The 10,184-nt window shown below is 46.9% G+C and overlaps 2 long non-coding RNA genes across 2 annotated transcripts; both read right to left on the bottom strand.

Annotated features, from left to right (window-relative positions):
* Positions 1-4,764: 4,764 nt before the first annotated feature.
* On the bottom strand, positions 4,765-6,382 carry LOC146758168 (uncharacterized). The gene is made up of 3 exons (XR_014935102.1): positions 6,253-6,382; positions 5,591-5,671; positions 4,765-4,887 (listed from the first exon to the last, which is right to left on the bottom strand). It is a non-coding gene; the product is annotated as an uncharacterized LOC146758168 (long non-coding RNA).
* A 2,576-nt stretch (positions 6,383-8,958) lies between these two features.
* Positions 8,959-10,134, bottom strand: LOC146758169 (uncharacterized). The gene is made up of 2 exons (XR_014935101.1): positions 9,999-10,134; positions 8,959-9,357 (listed from the first exon to the last, which is right to left on the bottom strand). It is a non-coding gene; the product is annotated as an uncharacterized LOC146758169 (long non-coding RNA).
* Between the last annotated feature and the right edge of the window lie 50 nt (positions 10,135-10,184).

Below are 10,184 nucleotides of genomic sequence, written 5' to 3' on the forward strand. Positions count from 1 at the left end.
AAAGAACTGCAAAGGGAAATGTCCAACTGTATGAGCTGTGTTATGAGGAGCTTTGTGGAAGGGAGCCTGGCGAGCTCCTGGGACAGCTCGGCAATGCAGTGACCCTGGGCTGATCAGAGCTGCAAATGTTGGCCCAGCTGAATTTCTGATGGTGACGATGTATTAGGAAGCAGGAGGAAGAGCAGCACCTTCTGTTGGGTTACAGGGAACCGCCAGGCTGGCGGCCTTTGGACAGGAACAGTTTGTCCCTACGCTTCCATCCATGATTCACCAGTGTGAAGGAGTCATCAAAGCACCACTGTCAGTGAATGTGTCATTAGAGGAAGTGTTCTGCTTTTTTCCTAAACAAGAAGTTAACAAGGCATTATATTTCACTGCCTTCGCACTCTGAGCAGTGTTTCAGAGACCAGAGCTCCTGTTCTTTGTTGTTGCTCTGTTTGCTCGTTTCAAAGCCATAACTGAGTCCGCCAGGCTGCTCTGCAGGTGAGGCATCTGTACAAAGTGCTGCTTTTAGCTTCAGCAGCTTAACAGCACATCAGTAAACCTCAAAGGGCTGTGGACAGCCACGCTCTCTGTAGTGAAGGACACCAGTGATTTTGAAACCGAAGCCACCTGCAGAGGAGTCTTCAAGAGATGAAGATCCCCACCTCTCACCCCAACTCTTGTTTTTGTTTTCTTTGTGTCTTTGTTTCTTTCTTCTCCACCAACATATGCTCAATCTGTCCTTTTTCTGGGTTCCCAGCCTGGGGACCATGGCATAGAAATGGCATTTCATGGAGCAGATGTAACCATCTTTGTAGATGCTCATTTGTCTGTCATACCATGTCCAAAGACACCTTCCCAAGTATCTCAGGATACTTCAGTACGGGGTAACAGATGAAATGAAGCATTATTAATGCTTCATGATGCCTTCAGAGTTTGCAGTTGGGTCCAATAAAAGTAGTGCCAAAGTATTAAATCATGTGAATGACCATTAGTTCTCCATTTATTCTAACAGGGTGTTCAATTCACTTCTTAGGTAAACCAAGATGGGAAAGAGGGCAGCCTCTGGAGACAGAGAAATGTATATATAAAAATGAGGGTTTTATGTGGGAGATGCATTGGTGGAAAGCTTCAGTAGGACTCTTGACTCTATAGACAGAAGTCTGTGCAGAAGAAGCTACTTCCCTGTAATATCCTTCTCTTGGAAATAAACATTTTTCTTTTTGTATTGTCATGATTTCATTGCACTGGCACAGGCTTCCCAGAGAGATGTGGGTGCCCCATTCTTGGAGGTGCTTAAAGTCATGGATGGGGCTTTGGGAAGCCTGCTCTAAAGGGAGGTGTTCCTGCCCATGGCAAGGGGGTTGGAACAGGATGGTCTGTAGGGTCCTTTCCAACCCATCCATTCTGTGATTCTATGACTTTAAGGAGGAAAGAATATATGTATGTACTCCCAGACCCTTAACTTAGCAACAGGGGTGTGAAGAGTCATCCTAGGGGCACAGTATGGGTGGCGCTCTGCTCTGTGAACCAGTGCTTCCTTGGCCTGTTTGGTTGGGTTTTGTGAAGATCACAGCTGACTTTTCAACTCCTCCACACTTTGGTATCAACCGAACAAGTCGTTAGAAACCACTGAAACTCCAACCTCTACGAAAGCAACGCTCCCACGAGCTGTGCACTGCCATACGGCACCTGATGTGGGGTCTGAGCTGACACAGCACCAACCAAGAGGTTGTGGCAGTGCTTATTTTCGATGCTAGGTCAGGCAGTGGGTTCAAGTGCCACCATCTCCTCCTGGTGGTCCCTGAGAACACAAAGAGCCTTTTCTGTAGCAGTGCCTTTCTCAGTCATCCTCATGTTTGAAGCTGCTGTTCTGAGAACACACAGAGCACACCACATCCCACTGGTGGCCGTATCTGTTGCCTCCTTGAGCCTTTGCTGCCACTGCCACGTCTGAGCATGGTGGATGTTGTACACAAACAGGTGAAAAAAGAGATTAAAGCATAGATAGATTTAGAGGTGAGTGAGAAGTGAGCTCTTCAGGGCAAGGGCTGCCTTTTCTCTGTGGTGTTCATTCACTTTGATGCACAGGGGAGGTTTGGGACTTCTGGATACCACAGCAAAAGCCAGTGCCCATAAAATGACATGGATCAGAGGGGGTCAGTATGAGGGCTGTCTGAGAGGTGGGTGATGTAATAGCACTGTAAGAAACAGCGGCTCTCTGAGATTTGCATGCTGCAAGCAGGCACAATGGGATCACTGCAGGAAGCAGTGGCTGAAATTCTCCGGGCTTCTCATGTGGGTCTGAGGAGGAACCTCAGCACTCCTTGAATTCAGCATCTCTCTGTCTTCAAGTTGTTCTTGGCTCCTCCATTTCTGCAGCTGATAAGGACATGCTATGAGGCAACCCCTGCAGGCTCTTCATGTTTTGAAATGTGCTGCTCAGTGAAGCAAAATAGCTGACGTCCCACTGTAAAAAAAAAAATAATGGTCCAGGAATAATATCTTAGAGCCAAAGCAGGAGTCTGCCAGGGAATGAATGCCCTTGGGTGGATATTACTGATATTGTATTTGTTGTATTAGGCAAGAGAGGTCAGCTCATTCTTTAGAATAAGTTACAGTAAACAAGCGGGGTAGCTGAGACCTACAGAGTTTGACAACTGATGAGTTTAAACGTGAAGAGCTCTTATCATATGAATCTTGATCGAGGGAAAGATAAATGTGCTGTTTTTTAGCATTTCACTACAAACACGGTGTTTGTGCCAACTGACACAATGATTAAATATGATCCTCTCTTCTCAGAAATGAGGAGAACTGTAACCGCACTGAGCTCTCCGCCGCTGATACAAGATAAAGGAGTCAAATCGTGTGTGGTTTCCTTCAGACCAAGTTTGTGGTGCAGAGTTTCATGAATGATGTTGTCCAAAGTAAAAATAATCTGGTTTGCCCAAAGGTGTTTCTACGAGGGCTGTAAGGCTGTGGATCTCTGCAGAATAATAGAAGAGATCGATTTCTCCTTGATACTGGCCTTGGCCCAGTGCACAGGGAGGACAAATGCCCTAGGAATTAATAGACACCCGGTTGCTGTTGATCTAAAGATGGCTAAGAAATCAAACCAGCTTTTAAATGGGCAGGTTTTGTATTATCCTCATTCCTAATTAATACTCAGGACAATCCCCCATCACTGTGTCCCAGTTGCCCTCTCTGCTCATGGGGTTTTTCTCCCACTGCTGTGTCTGAGCGGTGCCACTGTTGGCTCAGGAACGCGGGTCTGTCCAGCTTCATGCAGCCCAACAGCCAAGCCCTGCTGAGGTCCTGATGCTGGATGATGGAGAAAATCAAGAGCAGCTGCTTGTTTCTTTTCAAGAGTATCAGAAAAACAAGAAGATGGTTCCCTCCCTATGTGCGCCAAAGGCTTCTTCATCCTTTTCACTTTCAGCCACGCAAATGGCAATCATTCCTCTCTGTGTTTTCTCTTTGGAGCTTTTCTAGTGTATTGCACTGATGCTCTGCAGGTCCCTGAGAATTAGATACAAGTGTTCTTCCCTCTCTGTAGACCAACGTAAAAGCAGTGATGGAGCTGTGCCCCCCTTCCCTACAAGAAAAAGAGGCGAAGAATCGCAGCCCCAGACTCCTCCCTGCACTGAGGTGCTTCATACATGGTGCTCTGCAGCCTCCCAGAGCCCTGCAGAAGGTTTGGTTTCCTCACCCTAAATAGGACGCCTCACCCTCCCTGTGAGCACAGCACAGCCATGGTCTGCACACTGCCTTCATAGGAAGCACCAGCACCAACCAGTCCCTGTGTTACTGCAGCCAGGTTTGCAGTGTTCCAACAAAAGCTGCCCTTTGCTTGGCCATGCCCCATTCCTCAGTCTCCATTGGGTTTGTCCTGAGTCCTTCAGGCTCTGCATTGTAGAGCTGTGTGTGGTGCAGAAACCAGCTCTGCAAATAAGCTCACATCACCGTGGTGCCCTCCTTGTCATGGTGGATGTCTGTTGTGACTGACACCTGCTGAATCCTGAGTGGGCCCCACAGCCACAACACTGGGCTCGGAGCCTTTCTCCTGCTGAAGAAGCTTTTAATGGCTCTGGACTGGAGGCTGTCACTACATGGCTGATAAGATGTTGAACCACAGAGAAATGCACAATAGATGAAGGGAAAAGCAACTGCAATACTGATAATCACTCTCATGCTTATGGAATGGAGAAGAAATGGTCAGGAGCCAGGAGACCAGCATGCTTCATGCAACACAAAGAACAGCTTCTGTCCCATGTGGCCAAAGGCAGGTAACCACTGTCCTGGAGGGGGGAAGGAGAAGATAGCTGGTATTCAGCCTGAAACAGAGCTGGAATTCCCAACTGTGATGTGTTTATTTGAATGGAGCAGGAGGAAGCAGCACATTTCTTGTACCAGCTGCACAGTGGGGTGGGATAGGGCATCTCCTGAGCCTCCACGTCCTCGTATGGCCGCTGCTCTCACCAGGATCAGCACAGGAAACACTGGTGAGAGTTCCCCGGGTGCTCTTCTGCCCACGTTGGCAGCTTGGGGATGTCCCAGGGTGCTGCAGGAAGCCCCGCTGAGTGTGGAGGTGTGCAGTTCCTGCGAAGGCTCAGCTTTGATGAGCTCAGCGAGGAAAAAACCTTCTAGGAAGGATTACTCTGAAGCTTTGGAGGCACAAGGTATGGTTATTTGTAGTGCAGTGTTGCTCACAACTCACTGCTCATAATGGTCTTTGTGCTGCATCTCCTGGAGGTGCCCCAACTCCATGCAGGGAGCTCTGAGCTCCTCATCAGCTCTGTTGGATGCAGCACATGCACATGGACACACACACTATGCTGGAAACAAACTCTATGTCTTACAAACATTACAGCTGCTGCTTTTTGTTGCTGCATTTGTGTTCCTTCCCTGCAGAAAAGAAAAAAAAAAAGTTGTTTTATACAAGAAAAATCACATTATTAATCACAGTTCCTCTGGCCATACCATCACAAAGCAGTGCTTGGAAAAAAGAGTTGCTTCATCACAGCAGAGCTCAGTTACTTCAGAAAGGACCAAAACATTCTCTCCTTCCCACCATCTCTGCCAGCATGATGCAGGAATGAGCAAGACAGGAAAAGAGAGCCCACAATCCATCCGTCCCTGCAGTGTGTCAGACCTGCAGAAATAACTCCTGTTGTCATCAGACCTCAATATTTTGGGGTTTTGACATCACACACAGAGAGAAGTCTGGGGATAGAAGTTTTGAGCCATTGCAGCTCCCTCTGATGGGAGGAGGATGGCACGGGGTGCTGCTGGTACCCATGGAGGTGGTGAGACTGAGAGCTGCAGAGAGCTGAAAGGAGCGGAGGGTTTTGTGCTGGAGAATGAAAGCAAAATGTCAACTTGCTTTTCTCGCACTCCATCAGTCTTTTCAAGAACAAAGTGATTCCTTCACCCACCCCTACCAAAGCTTTTGCTGTATAGAAATAACAACATTTCTGAACTTGAGAGATACTGAAGGAAATTTCTGGCAAAATCTGACCCGTTTCACTTTAGTTGAAGATGAAGCTGGAGAATTACAAAGAGGCTCTTCTTTATCAGACTCTTCCATTATATGCTTCCCAGGACGCACCTTGGGCTACAGCTGCTGGGTTTACTGTTGTTCCTCCTTTTCAGTGGTTACGGTTACTTTGGATCCAAACAGTGATGGCAGCTATGGAAAAAACACTGCAGCTTTGTCACGTGGTCCAAATGAGGTTTGCTGTCATCGGAGTGCTGTAATTCTTTATAGAATATTAATTGGGCTATTGGCCACCTTCCCGCTCAGCTCTTCACAGCTCCATTAAGTGCTGCTGACTCTGATCTCGCACTCATCGGAGAGTTATGGGACTCTTTGCCACAAGGGCCATTCCTTTCAACACAGATCGCTCGGCGCAATGAGTGCTTCTTATTACAGAGACCAACCAGAGCACTTTTATCATCTGGAGGAATCTGAAATGGGCTTGGATGGAGCTCAGTCCCACACCATAGAAGTCTGTGAGCATTTAACAAAAGCTCACCAAGGCCTCCATTTATACGATATAGGGCTTTGCTTTTTATTTGCTAAAGGCTTCTTTACAAGACCTGTATCACTATGTTAATTATTTTAAATACATCCATCTGTGCTCAAATAATAAAAATATACATACAAACTATAAAGAAGATTTGCCCTGAACCGTGCTGGGCCAGAAAAAAAAATCATTTATGCTGCAACTATAGCAACTACTAAAATAGCAAAGCACACTGATTTCTCACATGAACCTGTTCCTAATGTCCAAGAGACACTGTGTGCTGTGCGCCTTATATACCAGCTCCCAAAATATCCGAGTCCTGATAGGATGAGAAAACGCTGTCATGTTCTCACACCAGGCCAATTACAAAGCTGTAGTTCCTGTGCTGGTAAAGATGTTTCCTGTTGATAACACAAAAGGACAACATCGCATCGAGCTGCTAATGTTATCTGGGACCCTTGTGACCTCTCGGAAACTTTAACAATTGTAGAGCACTCTGCCTTGTGCTTTTATTTCAATAAATAAGCAAGAAGGAAAATAAACACAGGTCCTGTGGCCGTGCACTTGCTGGTGGTTGGGGTTGGTTGGGGGCTGGATGGCGCAGCTCTGTCAGCAGAGGACTTCACTGCTGCTCCAGCGCAGTGTTTCACTGTGTTCCTTCCCAAACCAACACTGTGAGAATGAGCAGTTTTACACTGATTTCTCTTGTTCTATCAGTTCTAAATGTACTCCTCTTCCATTTTAGACTCTTAATGTTTTAGGATTAAAAAGCACGAGGAGCTGCTCCACAGTTTTCCTTCCAGTCTAAGCAGCTTGGATGGGTACACAGACCTGTAACTCAATGGCTTTAAGATTTGTTATCCCTAACTGATAAATTCAGCCTGGTCTGCCCAAATATTTGTCTGTCCTTCGCAATCCATGGTGCAACACCCACCTTAATGGGCACAACTTGAGAAAGTGTCATATGAAGGAGAGCTGAATACACATGAGGTGCATAGAATATATCTTCTGTCTTTATAAAGGACAGTGTGTCCTTACAAAGGATAGAATTAAAAAGTCTTACAGCTAATTACTTTTAAAACCTTATAATTGAGTATCTGGGCTTAGCTCTGTGCTGCCCCTGCCCCAGTAACCCGCAGTCCCACCTGGAGGAGCATTGCTGAGCCTTTCTCAGCTGTTCCTGTTGGAAGGAGGCAGAACCCTCACCATGGTTTCCTTCGAGCAGCGCTTATTCACAGCAAGTCACAGTGGGAGAGGGTGGGAGGCAGAGTTCATTCATTTTTGTAGCATAACATAGAGCAGATTGTGTTTGGATTTCACCAGATATTTGTTGTTTTACGTTTCCTTGCTTTATATTGGAGAAGAGCCTGCAAGAAAACTTTGATCCAAGGTACAAATCCACAGCCAAGATCTGAAGTAAGCTTGCACAACGTTCTGCAGAACAGGCTGCAGCCCAGCACTCTGCTTTGGGAGCTGTGCTCCTCGTGCTGCTGCTCAGCTGTTTGAGCTGCAATGGGCTGTGCAGACTTCTGCCATCCCTGTCCACAATATTTTGGACACTGAAAGGCATCAGTTCAACGTTACCAACTGCTAGGGCAAGCAATGGGCCTGGAGGCACTGAGCACATCAACAAAGGCTTTGGGTCCAGCTGGCCTGCCAGCACCCACAAAGGTGGAGGGGGGAGAAGGCACACTGTGATACAAGGCCTGTCTTTAAGAACCCATCAGCCCATTGTTCTGTTTATGAGCTGGGTACAGGGAACGCAGGACAATGCAACCCAAAGGCTGCCCTTGGGGGAGAGGCCCACAGCCACACATAGACCCAGGGAGAGCAGAAACACATTGGTGCACAAAGACTTTACCCTTCAGACTGATAACAGTGAGGTGACTGCAGCAGGGAGCCTCCCAGGTACAGGTAGTTTGGTTGACGCAGACTCTGCTTCCACAACCGAGTCATGGCAACACACCCCAGCTACAGGAGAAACGGGTTCATCTGTGCATGACCTGTGTAACATTCTGCATTACACAGAATTCGTTGGAAGAAGTGTTACAACCATCCATCCTGTAGTGCAAACAAAGCTGCTGTATAATTAATTACCGCTGCAATTAAGATCGCCCTTGCTGTCCCTCAGCACTGAGGCCATCACCCCTCGTCATGCCACAGCTGCTGCAATGACAAACAGCGGTGGGTGTCAACCACAGAGAAAACAACAGCAAACGGATTGCAACACACTGCATTTGGCATGTGGGAGAGACAGAGGTGCCAAGGTTTAGCCCATTTCTCATCACGGACTCTGAAGTCAGAAATAAGCAGGTGCAATCCCTCAGCCTGAGCAAACCCACCATGGGTAAAGCCCCATTATCTCTTTGTCAGAAGGTTTTATTGACAAGGTCAGCGCAGATCAGGGGCAGGAAGTACATGAAGGGAACAGCAGAGGCAAAAAGGGGTGGCAGCAAGGAAGGAGGGGTAGAAACATGCAAGAGAGAAACAGCGACAGAACCCCACCTAAAATACTGAGGGGGAATAAAGCTTTTCTAGCAGTGCTATTCTGTTTGTCAGGGAGATAGATAGGCTGCGGCTTCTTTCACTACAACAGAACTCTGTTTTCACTGGGTGTGGGGGGAATCAAGTGAATAGAAGATGCTGCTTTGCACTTTACAGAGGGGCTCACGGAGCAGCTGCTGATTCCTGAAGCTGTGAGCACACAGAGGTGGAACCTCAGACCACTGAGCTCCTCTGCAGCAGTGCTGCAGTCCAACAGTGGCACACAGCACCAAGCAGCTCTTCTGCAGCACCCATCGTGCTGCTGCCCTCGGCGCTGGGTGGTAGCATTGGGCACATGGGAGCAACAGGAAGAAATGACAATTTGAAAACAGACAAACTGAAGTTGCTGAAATTCAGAAAACAAAACAAACACAAAAAACCACACAAAACAACCCCACCATGCTGCAGTGTGGGTTTGTTTCTTTAATATAGTTATACCTTCCAACCCAAAGCATACATCAGCACACACCGTTTCACTGCGTCTGTTTCTGATCATTACTGGAAAGCGATGGCTCAGAACACGCTGTGTGCTCAGAATGCCACCTACTGGCAGCACCGGCGTTTAGAAACAAACCACCGAACCACAGCGGGCTGCTGGATCCTCTTTTGAGACAGTGGATACACATACAGACTGCTGCAGAAGTAAGACACCTACTGACTCCAGTGGGGAAGTGCTGCTGACAAACCTCGATGCGCTGCTAAATAACTTTATCAATTAAATAGCAGGCATATGAAGTTGCAGCTTTGCATGCCTTGCAGGAGGAAAAGGCTTCGTAACCCTTGAAGCACTCTGAGCTGTCCCGTGCTAAGGATAGAGCAGGGAAAACACACTTCATCTTACTGACAAAAAACAACCTACTTCACAGTGCACTGCAAAACCCAGACTGCAAAGAACATCTCCACACTGGTGGCTTTGTACTACGAACAGATTTGTTTTCAGAGCCCCTTAAGGAGTTCAACCTTCCAGGTTAGACAGTGACAAAATCACCCCGAGCTGAGGACACCGAGGCGATATCTCACCGTGTAAGCAGAATCATGCAAATCACCTTCACAGAGCATTCTATATCAGGCAGTTGTGTGTAACGTTGGCAGACCATCAAATTTACATTTTCCCCACATCAGGTAGAGAGCAGAAGCCACCACGATAACAAAGTTAGCAGCTGCTCTAAGAACGAAACTACTTTACCAATTAGAAGTTACTCCTTGAACAAGAATTCATGCCTCTATTTCTGCCTTTCTATGCATACTGGGACCCCACATCTTAATAACGAAGTTGGTTTTCATTTTTTATTGTTTTCTTTGTTCCCCTCCCCCCTTTCTACAGTATTAGCTGTTCATGAACACTGTTTCTATGGTGCACAATTCTGCAGAGAGTGAAAGCACAGCAAAATTTCTCTGTATTTAAAAAACAAATCAGGAACTTCTGTGAAGCTCAGTTCCACTTACCCAAGCCTCGTGTTGGACTAACTGAAGGCACACCAGGATTAGAGGCTGCATATTACTGTAGTTCAAAGTGGGGAAAAAAAAAAAGAGGGAGTGATGTGCAATTAAGTTTTCTTGTCCCTTTATTAGTTCCCGGACCAATAGGGCTGATACCTCACCATCAAAGCCAACTCAAACTGCTGCAAGATA

Source organism: Coturnix japonica, chromosome 16, assembly GCF_054131305.1.
Source record: "Coturnix japonica strain WE chromosome 16, WE-NBRP24, whole genome shotgun sequence".
Taxonomy (NCBI): Eukaryota; Metazoa; Chordata; class Aves; order Galliformes; family Phasianidae; genus Coturnix; species Coturnix japonica.